This window comes from Ascidia mentula, chromosome 2 (genome assembly GCF_947561715.1).
Source record: "Ascidia mentula chromosome 2, kaAscMent1.1, whole genome shotgun sequence".
Taxonomy (NCBI): Eukaryota; Metazoa; Chordata; class Ascidiacea; order Phlebobranchia; family Ascidiidae; genus Ascidia; species Ascidia mentula.
Genome location: NC_138567.1, coordinates 19562426 through 19577516, shown reverse-complemented (window position 1 = coordinate 19577516; position 15091 = coordinate 19562426). Strand labels below are relative to the sequence as shown.

The 15091-nt window shown below is 45.2% G+C and overlaps 77 non-coding genes and 3 pseudogenes across 77 annotated transcripts; all 80 read right to left on the bottom strand.

Annotated features, from left to right (window-relative positions):
• Positions 1-61: 61 nt before the first annotated feature.
• LOC145891143 (5S ribosomal RNA) lies at positions 62-180 on the bottom strand. The gene has a single exon (XR_014399954.1). It is a non-coding gene; the product is annotated as a 5S ribosomal RNA (ribosomal RNA).
• Positions 181-245: 65 nt separating this feature from the next.
• Positions 246-364, bottom strand: LOC145890921 (5S ribosomal RNA). The gene has a single exon (XR_014399745.1). It is a non-coding gene; the product is annotated as a 5S ribosomal RNA (ribosomal RNA).
• A 66-nt stretch (positions 365-430) lies between these two features.
• On the bottom strand, positions 431-549 carry LOC145891672 (5S ribosomal RNA). Its single transcript, XR_014400450.1, has one exon. It is a non-coding gene; the product is annotated as a 5S ribosomal RNA (ribosomal RNA).
• Positions 550-614: 65 nt separating this feature from the next.
• Positions 615-733, bottom strand: LOC145891235 (5S ribosomal RNA). The gene has a single exon (XR_014400040.1). It is a non-coding gene; the product is annotated as a 5S ribosomal RNA (ribosomal RNA).
• A 65-nt stretch (positions 734-798) lies between these two features.
• LOC145892839 (5S ribosomal RNA) lies at positions 799-917 on the bottom strand. The gene has a single exon (XR_014401229.1). It is a non-coding gene; the product is annotated as a 5S ribosomal RNA (ribosomal RNA).
• A 65-nt stretch (positions 918-982) lies between these two features.
• LOC145891626 (5S ribosomal RNA) lies at positions 983-1101 on the bottom strand. Its single transcript, XR_014400406.1, has one exon. It is a non-coding gene; the product is annotated as a 5S ribosomal RNA (ribosomal RNA).
• Positions 1102-1166: 65 nt separating this feature from the next.
• On the bottom strand, positions 1167-1285 carry LOC145890918 (5S ribosomal RNA). The gene has a single exon (XR_014399742.1). It is a non-coding gene; the product is annotated as a 5S ribosomal RNA (ribosomal RNA).
• A 66-nt stretch (positions 1286-1351) lies between these two features.
• LOC145891158 (5S ribosomal RNA) lies at positions 1352-1470 on the bottom strand. Its single transcript, XR_014399968.1, has one exon. It is a non-coding gene; the product is annotated as a 5S ribosomal RNA (ribosomal RNA).
• Positions 1471-1535: 65 nt separating this feature from the next.
• On the bottom strand, positions 1536-1654 carry LOC145892838 (5S ribosomal RNA). Its single transcript, XR_014401228.1, has one exon. It is a non-coding gene; the product is annotated as a 5S ribosomal RNA (ribosomal RNA).
• A 66-nt stretch (positions 1655-1720) lies between these two features.
• LOC145890940 (5S ribosomal RNA) lies at positions 1721-1839 on the bottom strand. The gene has a single exon (XR_014399762.1). It is a non-coding gene; the product is annotated as a 5S ribosomal RNA (ribosomal RNA).
• Positions 1840-1905: 66 nt separating this feature from the next.
• Positions 1906-2024, bottom strand: LOC145892837 (5S ribosomal RNA). The gene has a single exon (XR_014401227.1). It is a non-coding gene; the product is annotated as a 5S ribosomal RNA (ribosomal RNA).
• A 65-nt stretch (positions 2025-2089) lies between these two features.
• Positions 2090-2208, bottom strand: LOC145891169 (5S ribosomal RNA). The gene has a single exon (XR_014399978.1). It is a non-coding gene; the product is annotated as a 5S ribosomal RNA (ribosomal RNA).
• Positions 2209-2273: 65 nt separating this feature from the next.
• On the bottom strand, positions 2274-2392 carry LOC145890994 (5S ribosomal RNA). Its single transcript, XR_014399812.1, has one exon. It is a non-coding gene; the product is annotated as a 5S ribosomal RNA (ribosomal RNA).
• A 65-nt stretch (positions 2393-2457) lies between these two features.
• Positions 2458-2576, bottom strand: LOC145892836 (5S ribosomal RNA). Its single transcript, XR_014401226.1, has one exon. It is a non-coding gene; the product is annotated as a 5S ribosomal RNA (ribosomal RNA).
• A 240-nt stretch (positions 2577-2816) lies between these two features.
• On the bottom strand, positions 2817-2935 carry LOC145892039 (5S ribosomal RNA). Its single transcript, XR_014400801.1, has one exon. It is a non-coding gene; the product is annotated as a 5S ribosomal RNA (ribosomal RNA).
• Positions 2936-3000: 65 nt separating this feature from the next.
• Positions 3001-3119, bottom strand: LOC145891766 (5S ribosomal RNA). The gene has a single exon (XR_014400539.1). It is a non-coding gene; the product is annotated as a 5S ribosomal RNA (ribosomal RNA).
• A 65-nt stretch (positions 3120-3184) lies between these two features.
• LOC145892414 (5S ribosomal RNA) lies at positions 3185-3303 on the bottom strand (annotated as a pseudogene).
• A 65-nt stretch (positions 3304-3368) lies between these two features.
• LOC145891182 (5S ribosomal RNA) lies at positions 3369-3487 on the bottom strand. The gene has a single exon (XR_014399991.1). It is a non-coding gene; the product is annotated as a 5S ribosomal RNA (ribosomal RNA).
• Positions 3488-3552: 65 nt separating this feature from the next.
• On the bottom strand, positions 3553-3671 carry LOC145890916 (5S ribosomal RNA). Its single transcript, XR_014399740.1, has one exon. It is a non-coding gene; the product is annotated as a 5S ribosomal RNA (ribosomal RNA).
• A 66-nt stretch (positions 3672-3737) lies between these two features.
• Positions 3738-3856, bottom strand: LOC145891057 (5S ribosomal RNA). The gene has a single exon (XR_014399872.1). It is a non-coding gene; the product is annotated as a 5S ribosomal RNA (ribosomal RNA).
• A 65-nt stretch (positions 3857-3921) lies between these two features.
• LOC145892835 (5S ribosomal RNA) lies at positions 3922-4040 on the bottom strand. Its single transcript, XR_014401225.1, has one exon. It is a non-coding gene; the product is annotated as a 5S ribosomal RNA (ribosomal RNA).
• Positions 4041-4106: 66 nt separating this feature from the next.
• On the bottom strand, positions 4107-4225 carry LOC145890938 (5S ribosomal RNA). The gene has a single exon (XR_014399761.1). It is a non-coding gene; the product is annotated as a 5S ribosomal RNA (ribosomal RNA).
• Positions 4226-4291: 66 nt separating this feature from the next.
• On the bottom strand, positions 4292-4410 carry LOC145892834 (5S ribosomal RNA). Its single transcript, XR_014401224.1, has one exon. It is a non-coding gene; the product is annotated as a 5S ribosomal RNA (ribosomal RNA).
• Positions 4411-4475: 65 nt separating this feature from the next.
• LOC145890977 (5S ribosomal RNA) lies at positions 4476-4594 on the bottom strand. The gene has a single exon (XR_014399796.1). It is a non-coding gene; the product is annotated as a 5S ribosomal RNA (ribosomal RNA).
• Positions 4595-4659: 65 nt separating this feature from the next.
• On the bottom strand, positions 4660-4778 carry LOC145891950 (5S ribosomal RNA). The gene has a single exon (XR_014400716.1). It is a non-coding gene; the product is annotated as a 5S ribosomal RNA (ribosomal RNA).
• Positions 4779-4843: 65 nt separating this feature from the next.
• LOC145892832 (5S ribosomal RNA) lies at positions 4844-4962 on the bottom strand. The gene has a single exon (XR_014401223.1). It is a non-coding gene; the product is annotated as a 5S ribosomal RNA (ribosomal RNA).
• Positions 4963-5201: 239 nt separating this feature from the next.
• Positions 5202-5320, bottom strand: LOC145892172 (5S ribosomal RNA). The gene has a single exon (XR_014400926.1). It is a non-coding gene; the product is annotated as a 5S ribosomal RNA (ribosomal RNA).
• A 66-nt stretch (positions 5321-5386) lies between these two features.
• On the bottom strand, positions 5387-5505 carry LOC145892038 (5S ribosomal RNA). Its single transcript, XR_014400800.1, has one exon. It is a non-coding gene; the product is annotated as a 5S ribosomal RNA (ribosomal RNA).
• A 65-nt stretch (positions 5506-5570) lies between these two features.
• LOC145891765 (5S ribosomal RNA) lies at positions 5571-5689 on the bottom strand. Its single transcript, XR_014400538.1, has one exon. It is a non-coding gene; the product is annotated as a 5S ribosomal RNA (ribosomal RNA).
• Positions 5690-5754: 65 nt separating this feature from the next.
• On the bottom strand, positions 5755-5873 carry LOC145892831 (5S ribosomal RNA). Its single transcript, XR_014401222.1, has one exon. It is a non-coding gene; the product is annotated as a 5S ribosomal RNA (ribosomal RNA).
• Positions 5874-5938: 65 nt separating this feature from the next.
• Positions 5939-6057, bottom strand: LOC145892399 (5S ribosomal RNA; annotated as a pseudogene).
• A 65-nt stretch (positions 6058-6122) lies between these two features.
• On the bottom strand, positions 6123-6241 carry LOC145890814 (5S ribosomal RNA). The gene has a single exon (XR_014399644.1). It is a non-coding gene; the product is annotated as a 5S ribosomal RNA (ribosomal RNA).
• A 66-nt stretch (positions 6242-6307) lies between these two features.
• Positions 6308-6426, bottom strand: LOC145891142 (5S ribosomal RNA). The gene has a single exon (XR_014399953.1). It is a non-coding gene; the product is annotated as a 5S ribosomal RNA (ribosomal RNA).
• Positions 6427-6491: 65 nt separating this feature from the next.
• Positions 6492-6610, bottom strand: LOC145890920 (5S ribosomal RNA). Its single transcript, XR_014399744.1, has one exon. It is a non-coding gene; the product is annotated as a 5S ribosomal RNA (ribosomal RNA).
• Positions 6611-6676: 66 nt separating this feature from the next.
• On the bottom strand, positions 6677-6795 carry LOC145891264 (5S ribosomal RNA). The gene has a single exon (XR_014400067.1). It is a non-coding gene; the product is annotated as a 5S ribosomal RNA (ribosomal RNA).
• A 65-nt stretch (positions 6796-6860) lies between these two features.
• Positions 6861-6979, bottom strand: LOC145891362 (5S ribosomal RNA). Its single transcript, XR_014400158.1, has one exon. It is a non-coding gene; the product is annotated as a 5S ribosomal RNA (ribosomal RNA).
• Positions 6980-7044: 65 nt separating this feature from the next.
• On the bottom strand, positions 7045-7163 carry LOC145892819 (5S ribosomal RNA). The gene has a single exon (XR_014401219.1). It is a non-coding gene; the product is annotated as a 5S ribosomal RNA (ribosomal RNA).
• Positions 7164-7228: 65 nt separating this feature from the next.
• On the bottom strand, positions 7229-7347 carry LOC145891234 (5S ribosomal RNA). The gene has a single exon (XR_014400039.1). It is a non-coding gene; the product is annotated as a 5S ribosomal RNA (ribosomal RNA).
• A 65-nt stretch (positions 7348-7412) lies between these two features.
• Positions 7413-7531, bottom strand: LOC145892412 (5S ribosomal RNA; annotated as a pseudogene).
• A 65-nt stretch (positions 7532-7596) lies between these two features.
• LOC145892178 (5S ribosomal RNA) lies at positions 7597-7715 on the bottom strand. Its single transcript, XR_014400932.1, has one exon. It is a non-coding gene; the product is annotated as a 5S ribosomal RNA (ribosomal RNA).
• Positions 7716-7780: 65 nt separating this feature from the next.
• LOC145892807 (5S ribosomal RNA) lies at positions 7781-7899 on the bottom strand. The gene has a single exon (XR_014401208.1). It is a non-coding gene; the product is annotated as a 5S ribosomal RNA (ribosomal RNA).
• A 65-nt stretch (positions 7900-7964) lies between these two features.
• On the bottom strand, positions 7965-8083 carry LOC145890915 (5S ribosomal RNA). The gene has a single exon (XR_014399739.1). It is a non-coding gene; the product is annotated as a 5S ribosomal RNA (ribosomal RNA).
• A 66-nt stretch (positions 8084-8149) lies between these two features.
• Positions 8150-8268, bottom strand: LOC145891124 (5S ribosomal RNA). The gene has a single exon (XR_014399935.1). It is a non-coding gene; the product is annotated as a 5S ribosomal RNA (ribosomal RNA).
• Positions 8269-8333: 65 nt separating this feature from the next.
• Positions 8334-8452, bottom strand: LOC145892802 (5S ribosomal RNA). Its single transcript, XR_014401203.1, has one exon. It is a non-coding gene; the product is annotated as a 5S ribosomal RNA (ribosomal RNA).
• A 66-nt stretch (positions 8453-8518) lies between these two features.
• LOC145890937 (5S ribosomal RNA) lies at positions 8519-8637 on the bottom strand. The gene has a single exon (XR_014399760.1). It is a non-coding gene; the product is annotated as a 5S ribosomal RNA (ribosomal RNA).
• A 66-nt stretch (positions 8638-8703) lies between these two features.
• LOC145892800 (5S ribosomal RNA) lies at positions 8704-8822 on the bottom strand. The gene has a single exon (XR_014401202.1). It is a non-coding gene; the product is annotated as a 5S ribosomal RNA (ribosomal RNA).
• A 65-nt stretch (positions 8823-8887) lies between these two features.
• On the bottom strand, positions 8888-9006 carry LOC145891373 (5S ribosomal RNA). The gene has a single exon (XR_014400169.1). It is a non-coding gene; the product is annotated as a 5S ribosomal RNA (ribosomal RNA).
• A 65-nt stretch (positions 9007-9071) lies between these two features.
• On the bottom strand, positions 9072-9190 carry LOC145891321 (5S ribosomal RNA). Its single transcript, XR_014400120.1, has one exon. It is a non-coding gene; the product is annotated as a 5S ribosomal RNA (ribosomal RNA).
• Positions 9191-9255: 65 nt separating this feature from the next.
• Positions 9256-9374, bottom strand: LOC145891745 (5S ribosomal RNA). The gene has a single exon (XR_014400520.1). It is a non-coding gene; the product is annotated as a 5S ribosomal RNA (ribosomal RNA).
• A 65-nt stretch (positions 9375-9439) lies between these two features.
• On the bottom strand, positions 9440-9558 carry LOC145892229 (5S ribosomal RNA). The gene has a single exon (XR_014400976.1). It is a non-coding gene; the product is annotated as a 5S ribosomal RNA (ribosomal RNA).
• A 65-nt stretch (positions 9559-9623) lies between these two features.
• Positions 9624-9742, bottom strand: LOC145891009 (5S ribosomal RNA). The gene has a single exon (XR_014399826.1). It is a non-coding gene; the product is annotated as a 5S ribosomal RNA (ribosomal RNA).
• Positions 9743-9807: 65 nt separating this feature from the next.
• LOC145891976 (5S ribosomal RNA) lies at positions 9808-9926 on the bottom strand. The gene has a single exon (XR_014400740.1). It is a non-coding gene; the product is annotated as a 5S ribosomal RNA (ribosomal RNA).
• Positions 9927-9992: 66 nt separating this feature from the next.
• Positions 9993-10111, bottom strand: LOC145891975 (5S ribosomal RNA). The gene has a single exon (XR_014400739.1). It is a non-coding gene; the product is annotated as a 5S ribosomal RNA (ribosomal RNA).
• Positions 10112-10176: 65 nt separating this feature from the next.
• On the bottom strand, positions 10177-10295 carry LOC145891450 (5S ribosomal RNA). The gene has a single exon (XR_014400240.1). It is a non-coding gene; the product is annotated as a 5S ribosomal RNA (ribosomal RNA).
• A 65-nt stretch (positions 10296-10360) lies between these two features.
• On the bottom strand, positions 10361-10479 carry LOC145891974 (5S ribosomal RNA). The gene has a single exon (XR_014400738.1). It is a non-coding gene; the product is annotated as a 5S ribosomal RNA (ribosomal RNA).
• A 66-nt stretch (positions 10480-10545) lies between these two features.
• On the bottom strand, positions 10546-10664 carry LOC145891973 (5S ribosomal RNA). The gene has a single exon (XR_014400737.1). It is a non-coding gene; the product is annotated as a 5S ribosomal RNA (ribosomal RNA).
• Positions 10665-10729: 65 nt separating this feature from the next.
• Positions 10730-10848, bottom strand: LOC145891449 (5S ribosomal RNA). Its single transcript, XR_014400239.1, has one exon. It is a non-coding gene; the product is annotated as a 5S ribosomal RNA (ribosomal RNA).
• A 66-nt stretch (positions 10849-10914) lies between these two features.
• LOC145890936 (5S ribosomal RNA) lies at positions 10915-11033 on the bottom strand. The gene has a single exon (XR_014399759.1). It is a non-coding gene; the product is annotated as a 5S ribosomal RNA (ribosomal RNA).
• Positions 11034-11099: 66 nt separating this feature from the next.
• On the bottom strand, positions 11100-11218 carry LOC145892799 (5S ribosomal RNA). The gene has a single exon (XR_014401201.1). It is a non-coding gene; the product is annotated as a 5S ribosomal RNA (ribosomal RNA).
• A 65-nt stretch (positions 11219-11283) lies between these two features.
• On the bottom strand, positions 11284-11402 carry LOC145891371 (5S ribosomal RNA). The gene has a single exon (XR_014400167.1). It is a non-coding gene; the product is annotated as a 5S ribosomal RNA (ribosomal RNA).
• Positions 11403-11467: 65 nt separating this feature from the next.
• On the bottom strand, positions 11468-11586 carry LOC145891320 (5S ribosomal RNA). The gene has a single exon (XR_014400119.1). It is a non-coding gene; the product is annotated as a 5S ribosomal RNA (ribosomal RNA).
• A 65-nt stretch (positions 11587-11651) lies between these two features.
• On the bottom strand, positions 11652-11770 carry LOC145891744 (5S ribosomal RNA). The gene has a single exon (XR_014400519.1). It is a non-coding gene; the product is annotated as a 5S ribosomal RNA (ribosomal RNA).
• Positions 11771-11835: 65 nt separating this feature from the next.
• LOC145892228 (5S ribosomal RNA) lies at positions 11836-11954 on the bottom strand. Its single transcript, XR_014400975.1, has one exon. It is a non-coding gene; the product is annotated as a 5S ribosomal RNA (ribosomal RNA).
• Positions 11955-12019: 65 nt separating this feature from the next.
• On the bottom strand, positions 12020-12138 carry LOC145891008 (5S ribosomal RNA). The gene has a single exon (XR_014399825.1). It is a non-coding gene; the product is annotated as a 5S ribosomal RNA (ribosomal RNA).
• Positions 12139-12203: 65 nt separating this feature from the next.
• LOC145891971 (5S ribosomal RNA) lies at positions 12204-12322 on the bottom strand. The gene has a single exon (XR_014400736.1). It is a non-coding gene; the product is annotated as a 5S ribosomal RNA (ribosomal RNA).
• A 66-nt stretch (positions 12323-12388) lies between these two features.
• Positions 12389-12507, bottom strand: LOC145891073 (5S ribosomal RNA). The gene has a single exon (XR_014399887.1). It is a non-coding gene; the product is annotated as a 5S ribosomal RNA (ribosomal RNA).
• Positions 12508-12572: 65 nt separating this feature from the next.
• Positions 12573-12691, bottom strand: LOC145891075 (5S ribosomal RNA). The gene has a single exon (XR_014399889.1). It is a non-coding gene; the product is annotated as a 5S ribosomal RNA (ribosomal RNA).
• A 65-nt stretch (positions 12692-12756) lies between these two features.
• On the bottom strand, positions 12757-12875 carry LOC145890914 (5S ribosomal RNA). The gene has a single exon (XR_014399738.1). It is a non-coding gene; the product is annotated as a 5S ribosomal RNA (ribosomal RNA).
• A 66-nt stretch (positions 12876-12941) lies between these two features.
• LOC145891111 (5S ribosomal RNA) lies at positions 12942-13060 on the bottom strand. The gene has a single exon (XR_014399924.1). It is a non-coding gene; the product is annotated as a 5S ribosomal RNA (ribosomal RNA).
• Positions 13061-13125: 65 nt separating this feature from the next.
• On the bottom strand, positions 13126-13244 carry LOC145891396 (5S ribosomal RNA). The gene has a single exon (XR_014400190.1). It is a non-coding gene; the product is annotated as a 5S ribosomal RNA (ribosomal RNA).
• Positions 13245-13310: 66 nt separating this feature from the next.
• Positions 13311-13429, bottom strand: LOC145891604 (5S ribosomal RNA). Its single transcript, XR_014400386.1, has one exon. It is a non-coding gene; the product is annotated as a 5S ribosomal RNA (ribosomal RNA).
• Positions 13430-13495: 66 nt separating this feature from the next.
• Positions 13496-13614, bottom strand: LOC145892797 (5S ribosomal RNA). The gene has a single exon (XR_014401200.1). It is a non-coding gene; the product is annotated as a 5S ribosomal RNA (ribosomal RNA).
• A 65-nt stretch (positions 13615-13679) lies between these two features.
• Positions 13680-13798, bottom strand: LOC145890949 (5S ribosomal RNA). Its single transcript, XR_014399771.1, has one exon. It is a non-coding gene; the product is annotated as a 5S ribosomal RNA (ribosomal RNA).
• A 65-nt stretch (positions 13799-13863) lies between these two features.
• Positions 13864-13982, bottom strand: LOC145891319 (5S ribosomal RNA). Its single transcript, XR_014400118.1, has one exon. It is a non-coding gene; the product is annotated as a 5S ribosomal RNA (ribosomal RNA).
• Positions 13983-14047: 65 nt separating this feature from the next.
• LOC145891969 (5S ribosomal RNA) lies at positions 14048-14166 on the bottom strand. The gene has a single exon (XR_014400734.1). It is a non-coding gene; the product is annotated as a 5S ribosomal RNA (ribosomal RNA).
• Positions 14167-14232: 66 nt separating this feature from the next.
• Positions 14233-14351, bottom strand: LOC145891072 (5S ribosomal RNA). The gene has a single exon (XR_014399886.1). It is a non-coding gene; the product is annotated as a 5S ribosomal RNA (ribosomal RNA).
• Positions 14352-14416: 65 nt separating this feature from the next.
• Positions 14417-14535, bottom strand: LOC145891482 (5S ribosomal RNA). Its single transcript, XR_014400271.1, has one exon. It is a non-coding gene; the product is annotated as a 5S ribosomal RNA (ribosomal RNA).
• Positions 14536-14600: 65 nt separating this feature from the next.
• Positions 14601-14719, bottom strand: LOC145890913 (5S ribosomal RNA). Its single transcript, XR_014399737.1, has one exon. It is a non-coding gene; the product is annotated as a 5S ribosomal RNA (ribosomal RNA).
• A 66-nt stretch (positions 14720-14785) lies between these two features.
• On the bottom strand, positions 14786-14904 carry LOC145891100 (5S ribosomal RNA). The gene has a single exon (XR_014399913.1). It is a non-coding gene; the product is annotated as a 5S ribosomal RNA (ribosomal RNA).
• A 65-nt stretch (positions 14905-14969) lies between these two features.
• Positions 14970-15088, bottom strand: LOC145891395 (5S ribosomal RNA). Its single transcript, XR_014400189.1, has one exon. It is a non-coding gene; the product is annotated as a 5S ribosomal RNA (ribosomal RNA).
• Between the last annotated feature and the right edge of the window lie 3 nt (positions 15089-15091).

Genomic DNA, 15091 nt, shown 5'->3' with positions numbered 1-15091 from the left:
TTAGACTGTTTTGACGACATTTATGCGCAATTCAAAGCATAACTTTGGGTAAACAGAAAAATGACTACAACACTTGGTATTCCTAGGCGGTCACCCATCCAAGTACTAACCAAGCCCGAGGTTGGTTAACTGCCGAGATCGAACGAGATCGGGTGCTTTCAACCTGGTATGGCCGTAGACGTTTGTTAGACTGTTTTGACGACATTTATGCGCAATTGAAAGCATACTTTGGGTAAACAGAAAAATGACTACAACACTTGGTATTCCTAGGCGGTCACCCATCCAAGTACTAACCAAGCCCGTGGTTGCTTAACTGCCGAGATCGAACGAGATCGGGTGCTTTCAACCTGGTATGGCCGTAGACGTTTGTTAGACTGTTTTGACGACATTTATGCGCAATTCAAAGCATAACTTTGTGTAAACAGAAAAATGACTACAACACTTGGTATTCCTAGGCGGTCACACATCCAAGTACTAACCAAGCCCGAGGTTGCTTAACTCCCGAGATCGAACGAGATCGGGTGCTTTCAACCTGGTATGGCCGTAGACGTTTGTTAGTCTGTTATGACGATGTTTATGCGCAATTCAAAGCATACTTTGTATAAACAGAAAAATGACTACAACACTTGGTATTCCTAGGCGGTCACCCATCCAAGTATTAACCAAGCCCGAGGTTGCTTAACTGCCGAGATCGAACGAGATCGGGTGCTTTCAACCTGGTATGGCCGTAGACGTTTGTTAGTCTGTTATGACGATCTTTATGCGCAATTCAAAGCATACTTTGTATAAACAGAAAAATGACTACAACACTTGGTATTCCTAGGCGGTCACCCATCCAAGTACTAACCAAGCCCGAGGTTGCTTAACTGCCGAGATCGAACGAGATCGGGTGCTTTCAACCTGGTATGGCCGTAGACGTTTGTTAGTCTGTTTTGACGACATTTATAGGCAATTCAAAGCATACTTTGTGCAAATAGCAAAATTAATACAACACTTGGTATTCCTAGGCGGTCACCCATCCAAGTACTAACCAAGCCCGAGGTTGCTTAACTGCCGAGATCGAACGAGATCGGGTGCTTTCAACCTGGTATGGCCGTAGACGTTTGTTAGTCTGTTTTGACGACATTTATGCGCAATTCAAAGCATACTTTGGGTAAACAGAAAAATGACTACAACACTTGGTATTCCTAGGCGGTCACCCAACCAAGTACTAACCAAGCCCGAGGTTGCTTAACTGCCGAGATCGAACGAGATCGGGTGCTTTCAACCTGGTATGGCCGTAGACGTTTGTTAGACTGTTTTGACGACATTTATGCTCAATTCAAAGCATAACTTTGGGTAAACAGAAAAATGACTACAACACTTGGTATTCCTAGGCGGTCACCCATCCAAGTACTAACCAAGCCCTAGGTTGCTTAACTGCCGAGATCGAACGAGATCGGTTGCTTTCAACCTGGTATGGCCGTAGACGTTTGTTAGACTGTTTTGACGACATTTATGGGCAATTCAAAGCATACTTTGGGTAAACAGAAAAATGACTACAACACTTGGTATTCCTAGGCGGTCACCCATCCAAGTACTAACCAAGCCCGAGGTTGCTTAACTGCCGAGATCGAACGAGATCGGGTGCTTTCAACCTGGTATGGCCGTAGACGTTTGTTAGACTGTTTTGACGACATTTATGCGCAATTCAAAGCATAACTTTGGGTAAACAGAAAAATGACCACAACACTTGGTATTCCTAGGCGGTCACCCATCCAAGTACTAACCAAGCCCGAGGTTGCTTAACTGCCGAGATCGAACGAGATCGGGTGCTTTCAACCTGGTATGGCCGTAGACGTTTGTTAGTCTGTTTTGACGACATTTATGCGCAATTCAAAGCATAACTTTGGGTAAACAGAAAAATGACTACAACACTTGGTATTCCTAGGCGGTCACCCATCCAAGTACTAACCAAGCCCGAGGTTGCTTAACTGCCGAGATCGAACGAGATCGGGTGCTTTCAACCTGGTATGGCCGTAGACGTTTGTTAGTCTGTTATGACGATCTTTATGCGCAATTCAAAGCATACTTTGTATAAACAGAAAAATGACTACAGCACTTGGTATTCCTAGGCGGTCACCCATCCAAGTACTAACCAAGCCCGAGGTTGCTTAACTGCCGAGATCGAACGAGATCGGGTTCTTGCAACCTGGTATGGCCGTAGACGTTTGTTAGTCTGTTATGACGAACTTTATGCGCAATTCAAAGCATACTTTGTATAAACAGAAAAATGACTACAGCACTTGGTATTCCTAGGCGGTCACCCATCCAAGTACTAACCAAGCCCGAGGTTGCTTAACTGCCGAGATCGAACGAGATCGGGTGCTTTCAACCTGGTATGGCCGCAGAAGTTTGTTAGTCTGTTTTGACGACATTTATGCGCAATTCAAAGCATACTTTGGGTAAACAGAAAAATGACTACAACACTTGGTATTCCTAGGCGGTCACCCATCCAAGTACTAACCAAGCCCGAGGTTGCTTAACTGCCGAGATCGAACGAGATCGGGTGCTTTCAACCTGGTATGGCCGTAGACGTTTGTAAGACAGTTCTGACGACATTTATGCGCAATTCAAGGCATAACTTTGGGTAAACAGAAAAATGACTGCAACACTTGGTATTCCTAGGCGGTCACCCAACCAAGCCCGAGGTTGCTTAACTGCCGAGATCGAACGAGATCGGGTGCTTTCAACCTAGTATGGCCTTAGACGTTTGTTAGACTGTTTTGACGACATTGATGCGCAATTCAAAGCATAACTTTGGGGAAACAGACAAATGACTACAACACTTGGTATTCCTAGGCGGTCACCCATCCAAGTGCTAGCCAAGCCCGAGGTTGCTTAACTGCCGAGATCGAACGAGATCGGATGCTTTCAACCTGGTATGGCCGTAGACGTTTGTTAGACTGTTTTGACGACATTTATGCTCAATTCAAAGCATACTTTGGGTAAACAGAAAAATGACCACAACACTTGGTATTCCTAGGCGGTCACCCATCCAAGTACTCACCAAGCCCGAGGTTGCTTAACTGCCGAGATCGAACGAGATCGGATGCTTTCAACCTGGTATGGCCGTAGACGTTTGTTAGTCTGTTTTGACGACATTCATGGGCAATTCAAAGCATACTTTGTGCAAATAGTAAAATGAATACAACACTTGGTATTCCTAGGCGGTCACCCATCCAAGTACTAACCAACCACGAGGTTGCTTAACTGCCGAGATCGAACGAGATCGGGTGCTTTCAACCTGGTATGGCCGTAGACGTCTGTTAGTCTGTTATGACGATCTTTATGCGCCATTCAAAGCATACTTTGTATAAACAGAAAAAAGACTACAACACTTGGTATTCCTAGGCGGTCACCCATCCAAGTACTAACCAAGCCCGAGGTTGCTTAACTGCCGAGATCGAACGAGATCGGGTGCTTTCAACCTGGTATGGCCGTAGACGTTTGTTAGTCTGTTTTGACGACATTTATGCGCAATTCAAAGCATACTTTGGGTAAACAGAAAAATGACTACAACACTTGGTATTCCTAGGCGGTCACCCAACCAAGTACTAACCAAGCCCGAGGTTGCTTAACTGCCGAGATCGAACGAGATCGGGTGCTTTCAACCTGGTATGGCCGTAGACGTTTGTTAGACTGTTTTGACGACATTTATGCGCAATTCAAAGCATAACTTTGGGTAAACAGAAAAATTACTACAACACTTGGTATTCCTAGGCGGTCACCCATCCAAGTACTAACCAAGCCCTAGGTTGCTTAACTGCCGAGATCGAACGAGATCGGGTGCTTTCAACCTGGTATGGCCGTAGACGTTTGTTAGACTGTTTTGACGACATTTATGGGCAATTCAAAGCATACTTTGGGTAAACAGAAAAATGACTACAACACTTGGTATTCCTAGGCGGTCACCCATCCAAGTACTAACCAAGCCCGAGGTTGCTTAACTGCCGAGATCGAACGAGATCGGGTGCTTTCAACCTGGTATGGCCGTAGACGTTTGTTAGACTGTTTTGACGACATTTATGCGCAATTCAAAGCATAACTTTGGGTAAACAGAAAAATGACCACAACACTTGGTATTCCTAGGCGGTCACCCATCCAAGTACTAACCAAGCCCGAGGTTGCTTAACTGCCGAGATCGAACGAGATCGGGTGCTTTCAACCTGGTATGGCCGTAGACGTTTGTTAGTCTGTTTTGACGACATTTATGCGCAATTCAAAGCATAACTTTGGGTAAACAGAAAAATGACTACAACACTTGGTATTCCTAGGCGGTCACCCATCCAAGTACTAACCAAGCCCGAGGTTGCTTAACTGCCGAGATCGAACGAGATCGGGTGCTTTCAACCTGGTATGGCCGTAGACGTTTGTTAGTCTGTTATGACGATCTTTATGCGCAATTCAAAGCATACTTTGTATAAACAGAAAAATGACTACAGCACTTGGTATTCCTAGGCGGTCACCCATCCAAGTACTAACCAAGCCCGAGGTTGCTTAACTGCCGAGATCGAACGAGATCGGGTTCTTTCAACCTGGTATGGCCGTAGACGTTTGTTAGTCTGTTATGACGAACTTTATGCGCAATTCAAAGCATACTTTGTATAAACAGAAAAATGACTACAACACTTCGTATTCCTAGGCGGTCACCCATCCAAGTACTAACCAAGCCCGAGGTTGCTTAACTGCCGAGATCGAACGAGATCGGGTGCTTTCAACCTGGTATGGCCGCAGAAGTTTGTTAGTCTGTTTTGACGACATTTATGCGCAATTCAAAGCATACTTTGGGTAAACAGAAAAATGACTACAACACTTGGTATTCCTAGGCGGTCACCCATCCAAGTACTAACCAAGCCCGAGGTTGCTTAACTGCCGAGATCGAACGAGATCGGGTGCTTTCAACCTGGTATGGCCGTAGACGTTTGTAACACAGTTCTGACGACATTTATGCGCAATTCAAGGCATAACTTTGGGTAAACAGAAAAATGACTGCAACGCTTGGTATTCCTAGGCGGTCACCCAACCAAGCCCGAGGTTGCTTAACTGCCGAGATCGAACGAGATCGGGTGCTTTCAACCTGGTATGGCCGTAGACGTTTGTTAGTCTATTTTGACGACATTTATGCGCAATTCAAAGCATACTTTGGGTAAACAGAAAAATGACTACAACACTTGGTATTCCTGGGCGGTCACCCATCCAAGTACTCACCAAGCCCGAGGTTGCTTAACTGCCGAGATCGAACGAGATCGGGTGCTTTCAACCTAGTATGGCCTTAGACGTTTGTTAGACTGTTTTGACGACATTTATGCGCAATTCAAAGCATAACTTTGGGGAAACAGACAAATGACTACAACACTTGGTATTCCTAGGCGGTCACCCATCCAAGTGCTAGCCAAGCCCGAGGTTGCTTAACTGCCGAGATCGAACGAGATCGGATGCTTTCAACCTGGTATGGCCGTAGACGTTTGTTAGACTGTTTTGACGACATTTATGCTCAATTCAAAGCATACTTTGGGTAAACAGAAAAATGACCACAACACTTGGTATTCCTAGGCGGTCACCCATCCAAGTACTCACCAAGCCCGAGGTTGCTTAACTGCCGAGATCGAACGAGATCGGATGCTTTCAACCTGGTATGGCCGTAGACGTTTGTTAGACTGTTTTGACGACATTTATGCTCAATTCAAAGCATACTTTGGGTAAACAGAAAAATGACTACAACACTTGGTATTCCTAGGCGGTCACCCATCCAAGTACTAACCAAGCCCGAGGTTGCTTAACTGCCGAGATCGAACGAGATCGGGTGCTTTCAACCTGGTATGGCCGTAGACGTTTGTTAGTCTGTTTTGACGACATTTACGCGCAATTCAAAGCATACTTTGGGTAAACAGAAAAATGACTACAACACTTGGTATTCCTGGGCGGTCACCCATCCAAGTACTCACCAAGCCCGAGGTTGCTTAACTGCCGAGATCGAACGAGATCGGGTGCTTTCAACCTAGTATGGCCCTTGAAGTTTGTTAGTCTGTTTTGACGACATTTATGCGCAATTCAAAGCATACTTTGGGTAAACAGAAAAATGACTACAACACTTGGTATTCCTAGGCGGTCACCCATCCAAGTACTATCCAAGCCCGAGGTTGCTTAACTGCCGAGATCGAACGAGATCGGGTGCTTTCAACCTGGTATGGCCGTAGACGTTTGTTAGACTGTTTTGACGACATTTATGCGCAATTCAAAGCATAACTTTGGGTAAACAGAAAAATGACTACAACACTTGGTATTCCTAGGCGGTCACCCATCCAAGTACTAACCAAGCCCGAGGTTGGTTAACTGCCGAGATCGAACGAGATCGGGTGCTTTCAACCTGGTATGGCCGTAGACGTTTGTTAGACTGTTTTGACGACATTTATGCGCAATTGAAAGCATACTTTGGGTAAACAGAAGAATGACTACAACACTTGGTATTCCTAGGCGGTCACCCATCCAAGTACTAACCAAGCCCGTGGTTGCTTAACTGCCGAGATCGAACGAGATCGGGTGCTTTCAACCTGGTATGGCCGTAGACGTTTGTTAGACTGTTTTGACGACATTTATGCGCAATTCAAAGCATAACTTTGGGTAAACAGAAAAATGACTACAACACTTGGTATTCCTAGGCGGTCACCCATCCAAGTACTAACCAAGCCCGAGGTTGCTTAACTGCCGAGATCGAACGAGATCGGGTGCTTTCAACCTGGTATGGCCGTACACGTTTCTTAGTCTGTTTTGACGACATTTATGCTCAATTCAAAGCATACTTTGGGTAAACAGAAAAATGATTACAACACTTGGTATTCCTAGGCGGTCACCCATCCAAGTACTAACCAAGCCCGAGGTTGCTTAACTGCCGAGATCGAACGAGATCGGGTGCGTTCAACCTGGTATGGCCGTAGACGTTTGTTAGTCTGTTATGACGATCTTTATGCGCAATTCAAAGCATACTTTGTATAAACAGAAAAATGACTACAACACTTGGTATTCCTAGGCGGTCACCCATCCAAGTACTAACCAAGCCCGAGGTTGCTTAACTGCCGAGATCGAACGAGATCGGGTGCTTTCAACCTGGTATGGCCGTAGACGTTTGTTAGTCTGTTATGACGATCTTTATGCGCAATTCAAAGCATACTTTGTATAAACAGAAAAATGACTACAACACTTGGTATTCCTAGGCGGTCACCCATCCAAGTATTAACCAAGCCCGAGGTTGCTTAACTGCCGAGATCGAACGAGATCGGGTGCTTTCAACCTGGTATGGCCGTAGACGTTTGTTAGTCTGTTTTGACGACATTCATGGGAAATTCAAAGCATACTTTGTGCAAATAGTAAAATGAATACAACACTTGGTATTCCTAGGCGGTCACCCATCCAAGTACTAACCAACCACGAGGTTGCTTAACTGCCGAGATCGAACGAGATCGGGTGCTTTCAACCTGGTATGGCCGTAGACGTCTGTTAGTCTGTTATGACGATCTTTATGCGCCATTCAAAGCATACTTTGTATAAACAGAAAAATGACTACAACACTTGGTATTCCTAGGCGGTCACCCATCCAAGTACTAACCAACCACGAGGTTGCTTAACTGCCGAGATCGAACGAGATCGGGTGCTTTCAACCTGGTATGGCCGTAGACGTCTGTTAGTCTGTTATGACGATCTTTATGCGCCATTCAAAGCATACTTTGTATAAACAGAAAATTGACTACAACACTTGGTATTCCTAGGCGGTCACCCATCCAAGTACTAACCAAGCCCGAGGTTGCTTAACTGCCGAGATCGAACGAGATCGGGTGCTTTCAACCTGGTATGGCCGTAGACGTTTGTTAGTCTGTTTTGACGACATTTATGCGCAATTCAAAGCATACTTTGGGTAAACAGAAAAATGACTACAACACTTGGTATTCCTAGGCGGTCACCCAACCAAGTACTAACCAAGCCCGAGGTTGCTTAACTGCCGAGATCGAACGAGATCGGGTGCTTTCAACCTGGTATGGCCGTAGACGTTTGTTAGACTGTTTTGACGACATTTATGCGCAATTCAAAGCATAACTTTGGGTAAACAGAAAAATGACTACAACACTTGGTATTCCTAGGCGGTCACCCATCCAAGTACTAACCAAGCCCTAGGTTGCTTAACTGCCGAGATCGAACGAGATCGGGTGCTTTCAACCTGGTATGGCCGTAGACGTTTGTTAGACTGTTTTGACGACATTTATGGGCAATTCAAAGCATACTTTGGGTAAACAGAAAAATGACTACAACACTTGGTATTCCTAGGCGGTCACCCATCCAAGTACTAACCAAGCCCGAGGTTGCTTAACTGCCGAGATCGAACGAGATCGGGTGCTTTCAACCTGGTATGGCCGTAGACGTTTGTTAGACTGTTTTGACGACATTTATGCGCAATTCAAAGCATAACTTTGGGTAAACAGAAAAATGACCACAACACTTGGTATTCCTAGGCGGTCACCCATCCAAGTACTAACCAAGCCCGAGGTTGCTTAACTGCCGAGATCGAACGAGATCGGGTGCTTTCAACCTGGTATGGCCGTAGACGTTTGTTAGTCTGTTTTGACGACATTTATGCGCAATTCAAAGCATAACTTTGGGTAAACAGAAAAATGACTACAACACTTGGTATTCCTAGGCGGTCACCCATCCAAGTACTAACCAAGCCCGAGGTTGCTTAACTGCCGAGATCGAACGAGATCGGGTGCTTTCAACCTGGTATGGCCGTAGACGTTTGTTAGTCTGTTATGACGATCTTTATGCGCAATTCAAAGCATACTTTGTATAAACAGAAAAATGACTACAACACTTGGTATTCCTAGGCGGTCACCCATCCAAGTACTAACCAAGCTCGAGGTTGCTTAACTGCCGAGATCGAACGAGATCGGGTGCTTTCAACCTGGTATGGCCGTAGACGTTTGTTAGTCTGTTTTGACGACATTTATGCGCAATTCAAAGCATACTTTGTGCAAATAGCAAAATGACCACAACACTTGGTATTCCTAGGCGGTCACCCATCCAAGTACTCACCAAGCCCGAGGTTGCTTAACTGCCGAGATCGAACGAGATCGGGTGCTTTCAACCTGGTATGGCCGTAGACGTTTGTTAGTCTGTCATGACGATCTTTATGCGCAATTCAAAGCATACTTTGTATAAACAGAAAAATGACTACAACACTTGGTATTCCTAGGCGGTCACCCATCCAAGTACTAACCAAGCCCGAAGTTGCTTAACTGCCGAGATCTAACGAGATCGTGTGCTTTCAACCTGGTATGGCCGTAGACGTTTGTTAGTCTGTTTTGACGACATTTATAGGCAATTCAAAGCATACTTTGTGCAAATAGTAAAATGAATACAACACTTGGAATTGCTAGGCGGTCACCCATCCAAGTACTAACCAAGCCCGAGGTTGCTTAACTGCCGAGATCGAACGAGATCGGATGCTTTCAACCTGGTATGGCCGTAGACGTTTGTTAGTCTGTTATGACGATCTTTATGCGCAATTCAAAGCATACTTTGTATAAACAGAAAAATGACTACAACACTTGGTATTCCTAGGCGGTCACCCATCCAAGTACTAACCAAGCCCGAGGTTGCTTTACTGCCGAGATCGAACGAGATCGGGTGCTTTCAACCTGGTATGGCCGTAGACGTTTGTTAGACTGTTTTGACGACATTTATGGGCAATTCAAAGCATACTTTGGGAAAACAGAAAAATGACTACAACACTTGGTATTCCTAGGCGGTCACCCATCCAAGTACTAACCAAGCCCGATGTTGCTTAACTGCCGAGATCGATCGAGATCGGGTGCTTTCAACCTGGTATGGCCGTAGACGTTTGTTAGACTGTTTTGACGACATTTATGCGCAATTCAAAGCATAACTTTGGGTAAACAGAAAAATGACTACAACACTTGGTATTCCTAGGCGGTCACCCATCCAAGTACTAACCAAGCCCGATGTTGCTTAACTGCCGAGATCGATCGAGATCGGGTGCTTTCAACCTGGTATGGCCGTAGACGTTTGTTAGACTGTTTTGACGACATTTATGCGCAATTCAAAGCATACTTTGGGAAAACAGAAAAATGACTACAACACTTGGTATTCCTAGGCGGTCACCCATCCAAGTACTAACCAAGCCCGATGTTGCTTAACTGCCGAGATCGAACGAGATCGGGTGCTTTCAACCTGGTATGGCCGTAGACGTTTGTTAGACTGTTTTGACGACATTTATGCGCAATTCAAAGCATACTTTGGGAAAACAGAAAAATGACTACAACACTTGGTATTCCTAGGCGGTCACCCATCCAAGTACTAACCAAGCCCGATGTTGCTTAACTGCCGAGATCGATCGAGATCGGGTGCTTTCAACCTGGTATGGCCGTAGACGTTTGTTAGACTGTTTTGACGACATTTATGCGCAATTCAAAGCATAACTTTGGGTAAACAGAAAAATGACTACAACACTTGGTATTCCTAGGCGGTCACCCATCCAAGTACTAACCAAGCCCGATGTTGCTTAACTGCCGAGATCGATCGAGATCGGGTGCTTTCAACCTGGTATGGCCGTAGACGTTTGTTAGACTGTTTTGACGACATTTATGCGCAATTCAAAGCATACTTTGGGAAAACAGAAAAATGACTACAACACTTGGTATTCCTAGGCGGTCACCCATCCAAGTACTAACCAAGCCCGATGTTGCTTAACTGCCGAGATCGAACGAGATCGGGTGCTTTCAACCTGGTATGGCCGTAGACGTTTGTTAGACTGTTTTGACGACATTTATGCGCAATTCAAAGCATAACTTTGGGTAAACAGAAAAATGACCACAACACTTGGTATTCCTAGGCGGTCACCCATCCAAGTACTAACCAAGCCCGAGGTTGCTTAACTGCCGAGATCGAACGAGATCGGGTGCTTTCAACCTGGTATGGCCGTAGACGTTTGTTAGTCTGTTTTGACGACATTTATGCGCAATTCAAAGCATAACTTTGGGTAAACAGAAAAATGACTACAACACTTGGTATTCCTAGGCGGTCACCCATCCAAGTACTAACCAAGCCCGAGGTTGCTTAACTGCCGAGATCGAACGAGATCGGGTGCTTTCAACCTGGTATGGCCGTAGACGTTTGTTAGTCTGTTATGACGATCTTTATGCGCAATTCAAAGCATACTTTGTATAAACAGAAAAATGACTACAACACTTGGTATTCCTAGGCGGTCACCCATCCAAGTACTAACCAAGCTCGAGGTTGCTTAACTGCCGAGATCGAACGAGATCGGGTGCTTTCAACCTGGTATGGCCGTAGACGTTTGTTAGTCTGTTTTGACGACATTTATGCGCAATTCAAAGCATACTTTGTGCAAATAGCAAAATGACCACAACACTTGGTATTCCTAGGCGGTCACCCATCCAAGTACTCACCAAGCCCGAGGTTGCTTAACTGCCGAGATCGAACGAGATCGGGTGCTTTCAACCTGGTATGGCCGTAGACGTTTGTTAGTCTGTCATGACGATCTTTATGCGCAATTCAAAGCATACTTTGTATAAACAGAAAAATGACTACAACACTTGGTATTCCTAGGCGGTCACCCATCCAAGTACTAACCAAGCCCGAAGTTGCTTAACTGCCGAGATCTAACGAGATCGTGTGCTTTCAACCTGGTATGGCCGTAGACGTTTGTTAGTCTGTTTTGACGACATTTATAGGCAATTCAAAGCATACTTTGTGCAAATAGTAAAATGAATACAACACTTGGAATTGCTAGGCGGTCACCCATCCAAGTACTAACCAAGCCCGAGGTTGCTTAACTGCCGAGATCGAACGAGATCGGATGCTTTCAACCTGGTATGGCCGTAGACGTTTGTTAGTCTGTTATGACGATCTTTATGCGCAATTCAAAGCATACTTTGTATAAACAGAAAAATGACTACAACACTTGGTATTCCTAGGCGGTCACCCATCCAAGTACTAACCAAGCCCGAGGTTGCTTTACTGCCGAGATCGAACGAGATCGGGTGCTTTCAACCTGGTATGGCCGTAGACGTTTGTTAGACTGTTTTGACGACATTTATGGGCAATTCAAAGCATACTTTGGGAAAACAGAAAAATGACTACAACACTTGGTATTCCTAGGCGGTCACCCATCCAAGTACTAACCAAGCCCGATGTTGCTTAACTGCCGAGATCGATCGAGATCGGGTGCTTTCAACCTGGTATGGCCGTAGACGTTTGTTAGACTGTTTTGACGACATTTATGCGCAATTCAAAGCATAACTTTGGGTAAACAGAAAAATGACTACAACACTTGGTATTCCTAGGCGGTCACCCATCCAAGTACTAACCTGGCCCGAGGTTGCTTAACTGCCGAGATCGAACGAGATCGGGTGCTTTCAACCTGGTATGGCCGTAGACGTTTGTTAGTCTGTTATGACGATCTTTATGCGCCATTCAAAGCATACTTTGTATAAACAGAAAAATGACTACAACACTTGGTATTCCTAGGCGATCACCCATCCAAGTACTAACCAAGCCCGAGGTTGCTTAACTGCCGAGATCGAACGAGATCGGGTGCTTTCAACCTGGTATGGCCGTAGACGTTTGTTAGTCTGTTTTGACGACATTTATGCGCAATTCAAAGCATACTTTGGGTAAACAGAAAAATGACTACAACACTTGGTATTCCTAGGCGGTCACCCAACCAAGTACTAACCAAGCCCGAGGTTGCTTAACTGCCGAGATCGAACGAGATCGGGTGCTTTCAACCTGGTATGGCCGTAGACGTTTGTTAGACTGTTTTGACGACATTTATGCGCAATTCAAAGCATAACTTTGGGTAAACAGAAAAATGACTACAACACTTGGTATTCCTAGGCGGTCACCCATCCAAGTACTAACCAAGCCCTAGGTTGCTTAACTGCCGAGATCGAACGAGATCGGGTGCTTTCAACCTGGTATGGCCGTAGACGTTTGTTAGACTGTTTTGACGACATTTATGGGCAATTCAAAGCATACTTTGGGTAAACAGAAAAATGACTACAACACTTGGTATTCCTAGGCGGTCACCCATCCAAGTACTAACCAAGCCCGAGGTTGCTTAAATGCCGAGATCGAACGAGATCGGGTGCTTTCAACCTGGTATGGCCGTAGACGTTTGTTAGACTGTTTTGACGAAATTTATGCGCAATTCAAAGCATAACTTTGGGTAAACAGAAAAATGACCACAACACTTGGTATCCCTAGGCGGTCACCCATCCAAGTACTAACCAAGCCCGAGGTTGCTTAACTGCCGAGATCGAACGAGATCGGGTGCTTTCAACCTGGTATGGCCGTAGACGTTTGTTAGTCTGTTTTGACGACATTTATGCGCAATTCAAAGCATAACTTTGGGTAAACAGAAAAATGACTACAACACTTGGTATTCCTAGGCGGTCACCCATCCAAGTACTAACCAAGCCCGAGGTTGCTTAACTGCCGAGATCGAACGAGATCGGGTGCTTTCAACCTGGTATGGCCGTAGACGTTTGTTAGTCTGTTATGACGATCTTTATGCGCAATTCAAAGCATACTTTGTATAAACAGAAAAATGACTACAACACTTGGTATTCCTAGGCGGTCACCCATCCAAGTACTGACCAAGCCCGAGGTTGCTTAACTGCCGAGATCGAACGAGATCGGGTGCTTTCAACCTGGTATGGCCGTAGACGTTTGTTAGTGTGTTTTGACGAAATTTATGAGCAATTCAAAGCATACTTTGTGCAAATAGCAAAATGACCACAACACTTGGTATTCCTAGGCGGTCACCCATCCAAGTACTCACCAAGCCCGAGGTTGCTTAACTGCCGAGATCGAACGAGATCGGGTGCTTTCAACCTGGTATGGCCGTAGACGTTTGTTAGTCTGTTATGACGATCTTTATGCGCAATTCAAAGCATACTTTGTATAAACAGAAAAATGACTACAACACTTGGTATTCCTAGGCGGTCACCCATCCAAGTACTAACCAAGCCCGATGTTGCTTAACTGCCGAGATCGATCGAGATCGGGTGCTTTCAACCTGGTATGGCCGTAGACGTTTGTTAGACTGTTTTGACGACATTTATGCGCAATTCAAAGCATAACTTTGGGTAAACAGAAAAATGACTACAACACTTGGTATTCCTAGGCGGTCACCCATCCAAGTACTAACCTGGCCCGAGGTTGCTTAACTGCCGAGATCGAACGAGATCGGGTGCTTTCAACCTGGTATGGCCGTAGACGTTTGTTAGTCTGTTATGACGATCTTTATGCGCCATTCAAAGCATACTTTGTATAAACAGAAAAATGACTACAACACTTGGTGTTCCTTGGCGATCACCCATCCAAGTACTAACCAAGCCCGAGGTTGCTTAACTGCCGAGATCGAACGAGATCGGGTGCTTTCAACCTGGTATGGCCGTAGACGTTTGTTAGTCTGTTTTGACGACATTTATGCGCAATTCAAAGCATACTTTGGGTAAACAGAAAAATGACTACAACACTTGGTATTCCTAGGCGGTCACCCAACCAAGTACTAACCAAGCCCGAGGTTGCTTAACTGCCGAGATCGAACGAGATCGGGTGCTTTCAACCTGGTATGGCCGTAGACGTTTGTTAGACTGTTTTGACGACATTTATGCGCAATTCAAAGCATAACTTTGGGTAAACAGAAAAATGACTACAACACTTGGTATTCCTAGGCGGTCACCCATCCAAGTACTAACCAAGCCCTAGGTTGCTTAACTGCCGAGATCGAACGAGATCGGGTGCTTTCAACCTGGTATGGCCGTAGACGTTTGTTAGACTGTTTTGACGACATTTATGGGCAATTCAAAGCATACTTTGGGTAAACAGAAAAATGACTACAACACTTGGTATTCCTAGGCGGTCACCCATCCAAGTACTAACCAAGCCCGAGGTTGCTTAAATGCCGAGATCGAACGAGATCGGGTGCTTTCAACCTGGTATGGCCGTAGACGTT